General features: G+C 35.3%; 1 protein-coding gene across 5 annotated transcripts in view; it reads left to right on the top strand.

The window, feature by feature from the left end:
* The first annotated feature begins 1,168 nt into the window (after positions 1-1,168).
* LOC137627651 (obscurin-like) overlaps positions 1,169-15,692 on the top strand; it is a 253,347-nt gene continuing 238,823 nt past the window's right edge. For all 5 annotated transcript variants that reach the window (XM_068358801.1, XM_068358802.1, XM_068358799.1 and 2 more), the window contains exon 1: positions 1,169-1,426. The gene's annotated coding sequence lies outside the window, so the exon portion shown is untranslated. The remainder of the gene's footprint in view (positions 1,427-15,692) is intronic.

Genomic DNA, 15,692 nt, shown 5'->3' with positions numbered 1-15,692 from the left:
TTATCTGGTGTTGGCTCTTTGGGGCTAATCAATTCCAAACTGCAACTGTAGGAAATCCCGACAGGTAGGCCTACATTTTATTAAGGGGTTGGACAGCAAGGCGGAAAAGAGGAAACTTTTTTTGAAGCTCAAGTAGAAGGATATAAGTAGGCCTATGTACTGTAAGGAAGCTCGTGTAGAGCCCGTGTCTCACGACTTTCTTAGTTCTAGTTCTTGGACTTCAGCCCTAAACCCATACTATCATCTTCATCACAAATGGCCAGCAGTCTTAAAGAAAAAAGCGTGTATGCTTTCCCTAGTCCTAATGCCAAGATAGTTAATCAAATTTCCAATATATACTACCCATAGACCTACTCACCAAAGACATTTATTAAATTTATTTATTCTTCTATTTATCATTGTTACTAATATATATATATATATATATATATATATATATATATATATATATATATATATATAAACACAGTCCCTCGCCCTACACCTGTCACATATTTCATTGACAATGAAATCTTGTGGTCCTCCAATTGAAAATCTCAACTGAAATAATACGTAGGTCTAGACCCAAAGTTTGGGTGTCAGTTCATTTAACACTTAGAGACAAACGTCACACCAATCTTGTATCCTTCACCGGAATCTGATATTATTATATATCTGCAGTGTCATCATCATCATCATCTTCAGACATAGGATCTATATATATATATATATATATATATATATATATATATATATATATATATATATATATATATATATATATATATATATATATATATATATACATGCGTAATGTAGGCTATACACACACACACACACACACACACATATATATATATATATATATATATATATATATATATATATATATATATATATATATATATATATATATATATATATATATATGCGCGTAATGTAGGCTATACACACACACACACACACACACACACACACACACACACACACACACACACACATATATATATATATATATATATATATATATATATATATATATATATATATATATATATATATATATATAAATGGTATAATATATTTTTGATTCGTTTTCCTTGAGAAGTAAAGACAGTGCCTAACGAGTGAGCCGTACGATACTTTGGGCTGGCAAGCAATGCATAGATAAACAAAGAAGCCGACAGCCCGACACTGAGTCCTGTGAGTAACTTCACTTCAGTGACCGTGAGAGCAGTATCATCCTTTTACTCACTGTGAAGAGTGTGATAGTTGGTTTGACCAGATACTTCGTTCTTACCATAAGTTCCGTTGCAAAATTTCTTCAGGATCTACCTCTATCGACTGCGGGTTCCCGGTCATTAATCCTACTGACTCCAACCACAAGCTGCCCAAAAGAAACTCCTTCGGGCATAATCACTTACTCCACGGTCTAAAGATATATAAGGTCAGTCAGAAAGCATGTAAATGATGTACTGTAACTACATACATAAGGTCGGCCGGGTAGCAGTACGATATAAGCGACTTTTGCGCATGACGTCATCAAAGCCTTTGCCTCAAAGGAACCCTTGCGTATTTACTTCTGTTTATTCACTCTACCAATTGCTAATTACGTTATTTTCTGATTTGGGTTTCATTGTAGTGTATTATTATTATTATTATTATTATTATTATTATTATTATTATTACTTACTAAGCTACAACCCTAGTTGGAAAAGCAGTATGCTATAAGCCCAGGGGCTCCAACAGGGAAAATAGCTCAGTGCGGAAAGGAAAAAAGGAAAATAAAATATTCTAAGAAGAGTAACAACAATAAATATCTCCTATATAAACTAGAAAAACTTTAACAAAACAAGAGGAAGAGAAATAAGATAGGAGTGTGTGCTCGAGTGTACCCTCAAGCAAGAGAACTCTAACCCTAGACGGTGAAAGGCCATGGTACAGAGGCTATGGCACTACCCAAGACTAGAGAACAGTGGTTTGATTTTGGAGTGTCCTTCTCCTAGAAGAGCTGCTTACCATAGTTAAAGAGTCTCTTCTACCCTTACCAAGAGGAAAGTGGCACTGAACAAGTACAGTGCAGTAACCCCTTGGGTGATGAATAATTGTTTGGTAATCTGTGTTGTCAGGTGTATGAGGATAGAGGAGAATATGTAAAGAATATGCCAGACTATTCAGAGTGTATGTAGGCAAAGGGAAAATGAACCGTAACCAGAGAGAAGGATCCAATATAGTACTGTCTGGCCAGTCAAAAGACCCCATAACTCTCTAGCGGTAGTATCTCAACGGGTGGCTAATGTAACCTAGGAAAACAACTACTTTTTCTTATAGAAAAAAATTACGCTCTCTTCGAAAATGACACCCGTTCCCGTCGCAAATGAATAGTTTCAGAAATATATATACATCTAAATCCTCCGATAATGGGGGACCCCCAGTGGGAACTCGGGGTTTTGGGTGGGGAAAACATACTGGGGAATCGATATATAAAGGTAAAACAAGCCTTTTCTTCTCTATACATTACCTTCTTGAAATTATAATAACCGGAGGAAAATACAAAACAGTAAATCTGGATAAACTTTGGAGGCACCGTTGCAAAGATTGTGTCATGAAAAAATACAATAACCAGTGCTGCCAACGTCCGATGTAGATCAAATGTAATTTTGTGACCTGTCATACTACCAGGCTAGGTTAGGTGGGTTTCTTAGGTTCTGTGCCCTTTTTGTACTTTTTATATATTGAGTAAAACTTATATGGAGAAATTATTTAAAATACGTTTGGAAATATCTATCTTTACTGTGGTTAGTAATTTCAACGTGCCGTTGGTAACTCTGTGTACTATACGTCAACGTTGGTAACACCGTGTATTATTGGTAACGTTGCTAATGTTATCGTTCGCAGTACATTCGTAAGAGAAGTGACACCGTGCAACTCAAAGTTAGCCAAATTGGTTGATCTGTTTTTTTTTCCGATTGAAATGAACATCAAATTCGGTTAATTCTCATTAATTACTATAGGAAAACATATTTTCTGTTCGAAATCTCAGCCTGTAATACAATACAAAATTACCCATGAAGTAAAATCATTTCAGTTCATTACTTGTATAGAAGTATAAATTTGATAGGATATGATTGGCAGTTTCGTAAATTATTTCTTAATTTATTTACGACGTTTTTTATCACAATTTTCATTTATATATTAGATCTTATTTTCAGTTTCATCAATTTTTTTACACTATTTTACAATTTTCATATATTTCCGATTTATACTTCTGTAATCTCTTGATTTTTTATTGATTTTTCATTTTTATTTTCAAATGCCTAATTCTTTAGATTAGACATTTTTTGCAAAGAAATATAATATAAAAAAGTAAGGCCACTCTAGCATGTTTCATCTGGTCATAGAGAGTTCTTATTCAATGATTCCCCCCCCCCTTCCCTTTTACTGGGTATACTTGGAGGCGTTTCATTCTCTGCATGTTTCAGTAAATTACGTCAAGAATTTCATCACCTGTCCATAATTCTTGATTAAATCCAACTTATCTTAAAATGAGACTAGTAAGACAAATTTCCAAGGCAATTCATCGTACTTTATTTGTTTTGTTGCCCTGTGTACATGAACACTTGACCAATAATATATGAGCTAAGCAGTCTTGATTTTCATTGCCTGTATTACTATTACACTTTTCACTTTCGGGGCTACTTCTTTCCTTGGTAAACATTCTTTCAGACTGTATTTGAAATTTACTACGTTGGGATAAGACGTCTTAAGCATTTCAACAAAGCATTTCATAATAATGATAATAAAACAATATCCCTGGGAGACAAATATAATAAGTAGATCTTTAACTCTTGGACTCAGTCCCTGAATATTGTTTACCGGATACTGAATACAACCAAATGCAACCTTTGGGATGGCTAGACTGACGTCACTGACCGTGACCTTTAAATTTTAATCTGCGCGCCAACTGACTTCTTTCTTTACACTTTGAGTATATCATTGTTGGTGTTGTGTGTTGGGCGGGGGTGGGGTGTTGTTGTGTGTGTGTGGGGGGGGGGGGGGGGTTGTGACATGTAGTCAACACGCCCCACGAAGCGTATTCTGTTACAAGTATTGCTTAAGGGTCCTTCAAGCCATAGATGCACTTGTTAAGTTGTTTCATATCTTTCTACTTCGTCTGTCCAACCTCTTCTAAGTTTTACTTCAGTGTAACTAGAAGATTATCCGCCCATTGTACTTGGACGCTGAATGTCATCACAGGACCCAGCTCTGGTCTTTAAGACCTATAATAAAGCCAATTTACGGCTGAGGACCTTTGCGTCAGTCAATAGGCGAGACCAAGCGCGTTGAGCGGCGAGGTTAGTGGCTTGACTCGGCGGCAAGCCAGCAACCAAATGTTGGGTGGCCACACCGGAACCGCCACACCTCTCTTGCTCCTCACTCCCAGCTGATAGCCTTCCTCGTAAACATGACGATGGTGTTTGAGTAGGAAATTACTTCCGATTGAAAATCGTTATTTTAATCTGAACTATAAATTACACAAGAGTCTGGATAAACGATTTTAATAAACAGAGAAGGGAAAATAAGTTAATTTTGAAATGAATGTTGCCAGTCTCGTTTGTACGGCGACAGATTTAATGAATATCTGCATATTTCACAAGTCTTTAGATTCTTTGATGGGAACATCCTTCCTGGATTCAGACTCAAAAAAAAAAAAAAAAAAAAAACGTCGAACTATAGACAACCTCAATCTCTTTTTTTACCAGTTATTATAATTGCTTTAGATATGATAAAGTTCACGAAAAACCATTGTCCCTTTCATTCCAGAATTAACTAGCATTTGCATAAGATATATTGTTTAAATGTATATACGATTCTTTTCACATTTGAAATTTTCTCTATCTTTTATATATATATATATATATATATATATATATATATATATATATATATATATATATATATATATATATATATATATATATATAAAACTAAATGGTGATTAAATAGGTTGCAAAGCACAAAAAAGCGTAGGCCTACCCACTATTTTATTACCATCCATTTGCAGTTGATTGCCATAACTTCCATTTATTTAATGCATTTTTGCTCTCCGAAACACCTCCCAATAAATTGTTGATTAGTAATGGCTGGAAACGAACAATTGAACGCGTACCCCTTCAGGAACTGATGAAAAATGGCGTAATCTTGGGTGAAGACGCTCAAGCCGCCGCGATTTATTAAAACATGAAACATAGTCTGGTGGCTTGAGGCTTCCCGCGTCTCCTATCTGGCCACCTATATAAGATACTTTAGGTTTCAATTACCAGCTGGAACCTCTTGCCGCTAACCTCGCCGCTAGCCGCGCTTGGTCTGGCCGGGCCCTAAGAGATGCTGAGGATGGATTCACGGCTACCAAAATTGTGACGTTACTCTTTTCTGTAATCCACGTGTCACTAGCCCTACAAATACTCAGTTTTCGTTTGCTGCTTGCTTGAAGTTAGACCAACCTCAGATCGTTTGTGTGCCATAGTTTTTATTCCTCAATGATCCACGTAAATGGAAAACTCGGGCATTCATCATTAGACATAAGCTTCAATAAAGATGGAATTATGATCTTCCAAACCGTTATTCCTACGCCAAGGAGTCAGTTACCCAATGACCCCTCTCCAGTGCCTTTGATCAAAGGCATTAAGATGGAATTCTGATGAAGGAATGTATATGATTTACAAAGTCCACCTGTGCAAACGTTCAAGTGCTTATGTTGAGAGATATTTAGGCACATGACGACAACCTATCTGTTTTCACAACTTGAACAGGTTGACATAAGTCCTTTTTTATAGTTTATATATGTTGTTATTGTTCTTAAAATATTTTATTTTAATTGTTTATTGCTCTTAGTATAGTTGATTTATTTCCTTATTTCCTTTCCTCACCGGGCTATTTTTCCTTGGTCTTATGGCATCCTGCTATCCCAACTAGGGTTGTAGCTTTACTACTACTGCCAATAATAATAATAATAATTATAATATTGCAGAGGATTTAAGTTATTTAGTTGTGACTGTGGTGCATGACATGGGATATTCTAAAGATTTTCCAAGAATCCCAAACCGGGCAGAGCAGTTTTTGTTTTCAGAATTATTTATAAATAATTCATTTGACTCGTTATTTCTGCAACGGAGACAAATTATGCTCTTGGGATACGAGAAAGGTTGAGAAAACTGACACCAAAGTTAGGTTTGCTTGAAGAAGGGAAGTAAAGTAAAGGTAAGTTTTGATGAACCAATCAAATTGATTAGTGTAGCTTCATTGATTTTTGTAAGTGGACGACCAGGAAGGATAATTTATAAAACAGGATTTTACCTACGTTACTTTGATGGCTGCTTTTCTGGTCCCATACAGCAGGGGAACCCCACTCTCTACAGGACCTCCACTGTCGTTTTACTTTGTTCGTTCACAGTATTTATCTTTTCAAGTCACATATTGTTCATTTACTGTTAAATCGTCACTGTCAAAAGACTCATGAAATAAGAAAGTCTTCAGTTTCCTCTTGAAAGTCTTAAGTCTTCAATCATTCGAATGTTTCGTGGGAGCTTATTATATGGTCTCGGAGCCGCATATTTAAAGGCTCTGGAGCCTTAAGTAGACATAAATCTACTATCGTTTCCAGAGGCCGCGTAATAGTGTTTTTTTTTTTTTTTTTTTTTTTTTAATAACTCCTAAAATAACTGATAGATTTCCATGATATCAAAGCAGAGAGCGCTTCATACAATGGCCTAATTTTGGGAAATACTGTGCATTGCCAAATACGTTTCATTAACTTTGTTACTTAAGAAAATGAGGCTAAAGCCAGTCTTAGCCACCCACACATTCGCAAAAGCGATGACGTCCCTCAGTGACGTTGTTATAACGTTTCTTCCCCTGTACCTGCCATCCCCCGAATTGTTAAACACCTGTTTAACTCCATAGATAATTGTCATATGACCTACCCCAAGCAATACGAAATTCTTTGTCAGTAAAAGTTCAGCATACCTGGTAATGTGATTCGTGACTTCAGACTTTACCTAAACACAAGACCAACGTTTTATATCTTACCCACTCACTTACATTGAAGATCAAGAATGAGACTTATGACAGGAGACGAAAGAAGCCATGCTAACCCTACACTCCGCACAAGGGCATTGACATCGGCCATTTGCTAAATTTTGAAATCATATATATATATATATATATATATATATATATATATATATATATATATATATATATATATATATATATATATATGTGTGTGTGTGTGTGTGTGTGTGTGTGTGTGTGTGTGTGTGTGTGTGTGTGTGTGTTTTCATACATACATAAGATTTATTATATTTCAACCCATAGTTTTATATATTTATTTACGTTATAAGTACCAGTACCTATTTTTGTTACTTAAAAGGTATGTGACAAATATCAATAGGACTTTGTCACTGGAATTATACCAGACTTCAATTAATGAACCAATCAACCTTACTTTGAGAAATCCATTGACATTGTCTACATGCCAAGCTGATATACTCGTATCAAAGTATTCATTAGGTTTGCTTTTCCAAAATAATGTTATCACCAATTGCTGGAAACCATAGATTTATGAGATAAAAAAAAAAAACAAGCAATGGACACTTATACATTTTACTCATCATCACTCTCAAGGAAAATAAATGTTTTCTATTTCTACTAATGTTTTTATTTTTTTTTTTATTTTATTGTATTTTTTTAGTCGCAAATCTAAAATTTGTAGAAGTCCGAGTAGAATATTTTTCAGTGCGATTCCACACCCCTGTTTTAAACCTCTTCTATTATGTTTGATAATTTGTGTTAATCATCTAATCATTATCTACCACCATAGAACATTTTATTGCTCTTCCGGCTCATTTTATATGTGCAGTACACAGTCTTTCCTAACAGGGATTTACTCGGTAGCCTAATGGAAATGAAGGAAAGAAGGCAAGAAGGAAAAAAAAAAGGGGGGGGGGGTTAGTAGGATAGCCATAGGTGTAAACACCGAAGGAGGGTTGGGGGAACCTCTGCGTCACAGTTACATGATTAAGTAACACTTCTTCGAAACGCTCTGAAGGAAGGGAAGAAGTTCCTCTTTTTTTCTAAGAGTAAACGGGTTAATTAAGCACATCTGTCAATTCATCGTACAACCAAAAATTAGGCCAATGTTTGAAACATTCATTGCTGTAGTTTCATGGAAATTCATAAGCCGGTTTGTTAGATATTTGGGAAAAACATTATTACGCGGCCTCTGGAAACGATAGTAGGTTCCAACAGTTTGAAGCCATCTGTAACTATCCTCGTGTCAACACGATTTGTTGGCTGCGCAATATGTAGCAATTCTCTTAAGTATTTTGGACGACCAGTTCTGATAACTTGGTGGGTTTTTGTACGTATTTTAAATTCAATTCTCTCTTTAATCGGCAGCCAGTGTAAATCAATTAGTATAGGGGTGATCCTTTCTTTAGGTGGAGTTTATCAGTATTGCTCCTCTGTTTATTATGTTTTGTAATTTCTTAAGTTGGACTTATGGTAAATTGTAGTAGATGGAGTTGCAGTAGTCAGTCCTGGTAATAACACAGTTTATGAAAAGTTTCTTAAAAAAATTTTCGTCCAGGGACTTTTTTTTTTTTTATAAACGCAATATTTCTTAGATGATAACCAGCACTTTTTATTACATTATTTATTTGGGCATTTAGAGACAGGTTACAGTCAAGAAATACACCTAGATCTCGAACTTTACTAGATATCGACACCAGTCATTATTTATGTTCATTTGAATATCACCTAAGTTTCTCACAGTTTCTCTTGGCCACCACCATGAATTCAGTTTTGTTCTCATTTAATTTTAGTTGTTTAAATGTCATCCACTCTCTAACACTATCAAGGATTCGGTTTAGAGTTTCAGTAGTGTCATGTATATCATTTATGGAGAAGTAAAATTGTGTGTCATCTGCAAATAGTTTAAACTTCACGCCATGCCTTTGTAGCATTTTCGATAGACTAACAGTATAGATGCAGAATAAGATTGGGCCAAGTACACTCCCCTGGGGTACCCCTCTGTTTAAGGGTTCATATGATGAATAAGAGTTTCTAATTTGTACACAGTAATTTCTACCAACCAAGTAGTCTTTTAGGTATTCGAAAGCTTGATCTTAAACGCCGATGGACCGTAGATCATTTAGTAGCAGTTCATGCACAACTGTATCAAAAGCAGCACCGAGATCGAGCAATATTAAAATACCACATTTATTTTCATCCGTCATTTCTAGCATATCATTTACAACAGCGCAGATGGCTGCCTCCGTAGAGTACAGTTTTCTGTAGGCAGATTGATTGTCAGGCAAAGCTTCTATTACTTCTAAGTGGCTGACTAGTTGTTCAAGAATTACATATTCAAGCACTTTTGAGACAAAGGATACATTTGAAATAGGTCTATATGAGCTTAATTCCTGGTAGTCCAGTGCATTTTTCAGAACTGGTGTGACTATAACCATTTTCTCAGATTTAGGAAACTTACATTCATCAATGCTTGCATTTGCTATTCTCATTATTATTTTGGCTAGACTAGAAAAGTTTCTCTCTCCAATTACTTCAGATAATGGCATAGGATCGATCGCACAGTTTGTTTTCTTTGCTCTCTTGATAATTCTGGTGATGTCATCTTGTGTTATGTTGTTAAATCGTATTAATTTTGTCTGTGTGCCTGGTGTATCATTAATCTGATGTTGAGTATTTACATATGATCTGGTTATGCTTCCAATTTTGTTTTTAAAGAATACTAGAAAATTATTTGCTAGTTCCTAGTCACTGTATCCATCAGGTAGCTTCTTTTCTTTTACATTTCCCATTATACCATTCATGAGACGATATAACTTATTTATGTCTTTTGCTGCTTCGAGGATCTTTCTCTTATAGTATTCCCTTTTTTCCCTTCTTAGTAGGTAGTTATATTGACACGCAGCAGTTTTGTATTCTACCCAAGTACTTTCAGTTTTTAACCTATTCCACTTTCTTTCTTTACATCTTTTTTTCCATCTTTTTTACCAAAGTCTCTCCATCAAACCAAGGAGATTGGTCTTTTACGGTTATAGTCTTTTCCATCGGTGGGCACATGGTGTCATATTCACTTTTACTCACTTTATTGTTAGTGGTTATAAGACAGTTAGCACACTTGGCTCCTAACAGACGTTGGTCATCATGATCACAGGGAATGTTGATGGCATCATTTATTTTCTTTGTAACTTCTTCAATAAATACGGTAGGAGAAAAATTTGATTTATTAAAGTTTATTTTCTTTACTAATGCATGTTTGTGTAGAGGTAGACTAAACGTAATAAGTCTGAGTACCGGGGAGATAGTACATTTCTCTTCGACTTTTATATCAGATACAATATTATTCATGTCATCACTTATAATTAAGTCTAGCGTATGTCCAGTTAAAGTAGTTGTGCAGTCGACATTATTCATTAGTCGATATGATTCTACTAACTCACTAAATGCCAAGGCGTCAGGATTTGATGCTTCATCCATCCAAAAATTGATGTCTCCACAGATAACTCATTCGTTTTTTCCATGATAATCATCTCAATGAGAGCACCGATTTCTTCAAAAAAGATACTAGAGTTTGTTTTAGGAGTTTTATAGATTGTTACAAAGGATATTCTTCTATTTTTTGGTGTAAATTTTATTTCCATATGTATATTCAAAACTTGTTACACTAATTCTTTTCAACGTTTTGATATTTGAGTAACTTTTATGAATAAAGAGTCCGACACCCCCACCAGACCTACCTTCTCTCGGTATGTGAAAGAAGGCATGTGTGGGGGGGGGGGGGGCGTCATTTCAGTGATGTTTGCCTTGTCAAAGTTATTTAGCCATGTTTCAGATAATGCTAGTATATCTAAATATTTCTCGTTTATCAAATCTCGAATTTGAACAGTCTTATTACCTACAAATTGTATATTTACATGGCCACAGTTTAAGACATCCCTAGTAGTCATGATCAGTATTTTCCGCTTGTCTTTTCAATTCCAAGTCAAAAGCATTGCAGTTTCTAAAATTTACTGTATGGTCACTTGGTCTGTTTAACTTTGTGCAGTTTATACAATTTGACACTTCCGAATTACACTCTCTGGTGGAGTGACTCCCTGAACATTTCCCACAGACTTTATCTTCATTCTTAGACTTGCAATCTTTTTCAAAATGTCCATACCTCTGACAGTGGTAGCAGGTGATCACGTGGTACATATCACGTATGTTATAGATACCCCATTGTAACGAAACTTAGTCTCCATTATCATGAATAGCCCTCCGAACTTCAGGATCACATTTCAGCACATGGTGGGTGGTCTCCCCCCCCCCCAGGCGTGTTTCTTCAGGACTACACTTATCTTATCTATTATATTTTGCATTTGGTCCAGGCAGCGATTTCTTTGAATCAAAGCATTTACTACATCATCTTCATCATTGTATACATTGCATATCATTATTTTGGGTTTTAGTTTTCCGATTTTTTTCGTTCCAGTGTCAGTCACCAATGTCTGAATTTTGTTTGCCTCCTCTTCTCTGATCATATTGTTTGCAAAGTTTACAACATTATTTCCATTCGTAGTTGACCTGGTGTTAGGTATATGAATGTCTTTAAGTGCTTGCTCAACCTCACGTTTTCTCTCAGTAATTTTAGTTGTATTTATTGATTTAATTATCAACAGATTTTTTCCTTAACTTTGTCAGCAAATGTCGGTTTCTCCTGTTTTGGGTCTATCAATGTTTGAAGTGTTGCTTTAATTGATTCCATATTCATGGCAAGAATGTTGACTTTCTCAGTGAGGTGGGTAATCTGGGTTGAATTTGCCGAGTCTGCGCCAAGGTCTGCAAGTTTGTTTTCCTAGTCATCTATTTTCGGATCTTGTTCGTTCAGGGCCACATTTCTCATGTGAGCATCTTCCTTTAATTTTGATATTACTAAATTGTTTTGTCTGACATCACGTACGCAGTGAGGGCATAACCAATATAGGGTATTCCGGTCAATATCACTGATGGTTGTCACTATATGCACACATCTCTTATGGTAGAGTCTTTTGCATTCACATGCTATCCATTTTTTTCCCGATCTCCATCCGTTTCATTACATTTGAAGCAAATATAGTTAGAAGCAGACATGGTGTACTGTTTCTTATCACTTATGTTTCGCCAAAACACTAACCAATATCTTTTCAACGATATTCTAGGCCAGAAACAAAGCTAAAACATGACTCAACACAACACGTCCTAACTCAATAGCGAAACTCTATAAGCGGAAGTCTTCATGGTGTAGAATGAGTGTTTTTTTTTTCCTTTAAACTATGCAAGAGTCTGTGATCCAACCATGTGTTGGGGGAAATCTAAAACGAATGAAGGAACTTACACTTTTAGAAAAAACGTGTTGAATTTCCCAAAACAAAATTGGAAGATTTCAAACGAACAACATTGGGACGAATAATATGTTAGATTAAGTTTGTTATTGTCATTCTTTAAACTACACCTATTAATCGTTCCCTTCTATTTGCAATTGATAAATCTCCGATGGATAAGTGTCTAAGTTAGTTGTAATGAATCAACAACATGTAATAACCATTATACAGTATATGTCAAGGGTTAGAATTGAACATGTTTACATTTCGTTTTCCTTCTTTTGGACCTGATTAGTCTAGCTGTATTGCAGGATCGGTCGCTTGAGTCAACTTTTTCCATTTGTTACTATTAGACTTTATTTTTCTCTTGTTTTGATCAATCCAACTATATTATTATTATTATTATTATTATTATTATTATTATTATTGTTGTTGTTGTTGTATCTTCTTCCCCAAAAGACGAAGAAAGACATTTATGTGTGGGAAAGAGTGATTTAGTTGATTGCACTATGCCTATGATACTTCAAAACTTGTCTCTAAGACTATACTAGTGCTATAAAAAGCAGTAGCCCTCATGTTGGCAGGCTAACTGCCATAAACTTCAATATACACCAACTTGAGGTGTGAGGTCCAACATGGCTTAAATGCTATTTGGCTCGTGTTATGAGGAGTGAGGTCCAACATGGCTTAAATGCCATTTGGCTCGTGTTATGAGGAGTGAGGTCCAACATGGCTTAAATGCCATTTGGCTCGTGTTATGAGGAGTGTGGTTCATGAAATTTGTTTAGGGCATTTCCAGTGGTTCGAAATTCATGAAATCCAAAACTGATATAAGATGGAAAATTAATTTTCATTATTATTATTATTATTATTATTATTATTATTATTATTATTATTATTATTATTATTATTATTATTATTAGCCAAGCTACAACCCTAGCTGGAAAAGCAGGATGCTATAAGCCCAAGGGCTCCAACAGGGAAAAATAGACCTGTCATTAAAAGAAATAAGGAAGTAAACAAACTGCAAGAGAAAAAAAGAACAATAGAAATAGCATATTCTATGAACAGTAACATTAGGGAGCAACGCCTACAGTAATATCTATCTATAATATATATATATATATATATATATATATATATATATATATATATATATATATATATATATATATATACATATATATACACATATATATACATTTATATATATTATATATATTTATATGTATATATATATATATATATATATATATATATATATTTATATATATATATATATATATATATATATATATATATATATATATATATATATATATATATATATATATATATATATATATATATATATATATATGCACATATATATATTATAGATAGATATTATTGTTATTATTATTATTATTACAGTTGCGTCCAGACAGTATGATATTCTTTTGTGCTCAGAAACTTTGGTTTCTAATATGAGGCACTCATCTGAGCTCCTTATAACTGGTTTTAAGAAGCCAATAATGCTGAAACGTGATGCCATTCCTAGGGCCAGGGGAATGGCGGTGTGTATTAGGACCGAGTACCCTGCTTCTCATAAGTCCTGCTATCAATGTGGATGTCATGAGATTCAGGTAATAAAAGTTTGTGGCAGGCATAACAACTTTTATTTGTGTTCGATCTACCGGAATCCAGACATGGATGATTCTATCTTCGATTGTCTTCTTACCATTATGGCTAAGATACAAGAAGATGATAGAAAGGCTTCTTTTGTCTTTGTTGGTGATTTTAATGCTCACCATAGGGAGTGGTTAAGTTCTATCTCTCCTACCGATCGCCATGGCTTAAGAGCTTTAGACTTTGCCTCTGAATCAGGCTGTGAGCAAATCATAAATGAAGCTACTCACAGGTCTGGTAATTGCTTGGACCTCGTATACACTGACTCCCCTGGCGTTATAACTAGTAAGGTTGATTTTCCAGTTGGGACTTCTGATCATGCCTTGATTTCATTATTAGTGAAGACTGAGCAGCCTGTCCCTGATATATCATATTCCTGTAAAATTTATATGAAATCCCAAGCAGACTGGAATGGGATTTTGCATGATCTTTTGTGCTTGAATTGGTCACAATTATATAATAGTGTAGATCCTGTTGTCTCTTTGAATGAGAATCTAGTCAACATAATTGATAGGCGTATCCCTTCTCGTGTGCTAAGGTACCGAATGAAGGACAAACCGTGGTTCAATGATGATTGTAGACGTGCTTATTTGGAGAAGCAGGAGGCCTATCACCTTTGGAAGGGTAACATATCAGATTTGACCTGGAACAACTATACTCAGCTTCGAGCTTTTGCTCAGAGAGTTTATGCCTCAACTGAAAAGGAGTACAATTTAATCATAAAAGAAACCCTCTCTGGTACAACTCAGGAACATAAATGGTGGTCTACCCTTAAATCTGCACTCTTTGGTGTAGATGCAGCAGTTCCTCCTTTACTTAAACCAGATGGCTCAGTCACTCACTGTCCAAAGGAAAAGGCATCCCTTTTGGCTGATGTTTTTGACAGTAAACAGAGTAATGAAAAACTTGAACTTCCTTATTCCTGTTTTCCTGAGGCTAAACTAACTAGTTTAGCTTTTCGATCTCGTGAGATTAAAGCTCTGTTGATGGACCTTGATGCTTATGGAGGTGTAGACCCAAATGGTATTTTTCCTTTGTTTTTTATAAAGACAGCAGATTTCTTAGCTCCAAAGTTATCTGTTATTTTGCGCAAGTTAGCAAGAAGAGGAGCTTTTAGCACTTGTTGGAGAATTGGTAATGTTACTCCTCTATGTAAATGTGTTTGTGGTAGCTCAAGTCCCACTGATTACCGCCCAATTTCCATAACTCCCATATTATCTAAAGTTTTTGAACGTCTTCTGGCAAAACGTCTTAATAGGTTTGCTGAAGGTAATCATCTATTCCCTAGTTTGCAATTTGGTTTTCGTAAAGGCCTTGGAGCATGTGATGCCCTTCTTACAATCTCCAATGCAGTACAGAAATCCCTTGATTGTGGTCGTGAAGTTCGTATGATTGGCCTTGATTTTAGTGCTGCCTTTGACCGTGTTAATCATGAGGCCCTTGTTTTCAAACTGAAACAGTTGGGAGTGGGTGGGTCGTTTCTTAGCATTATTATTGATTTTTTAAGTAGTAGATCTCAAAGAGTAGTTGTTGATGGGCACCATAGTGAGTATAGGAATGTGATATCCGGTGTTCCACAGGGTAGTGTTCTTGGCCCATTACTTTTCATACTATATA

The sequence above is a fragment of the Palaemon carinicauda genome, chromosome 35 (genome assembly GCF_036898095.1).
Source record: "Palaemon carinicauda isolate YSFRI2023 chromosome 35, ASM3689809v2, whole genome shotgun sequence".
Taxonomy (NCBI): domain Eukaryota; kingdom Metazoa; phylum Arthropoda; class Malacostraca; order Decapoda; family Palaemonidae; genus Palaemon; species Palaemon carinicauda.
Note: the sequence above shows the minus strand (reverse complement) of the source record. Positions and strands in the feature narration are given on the sequence as shown.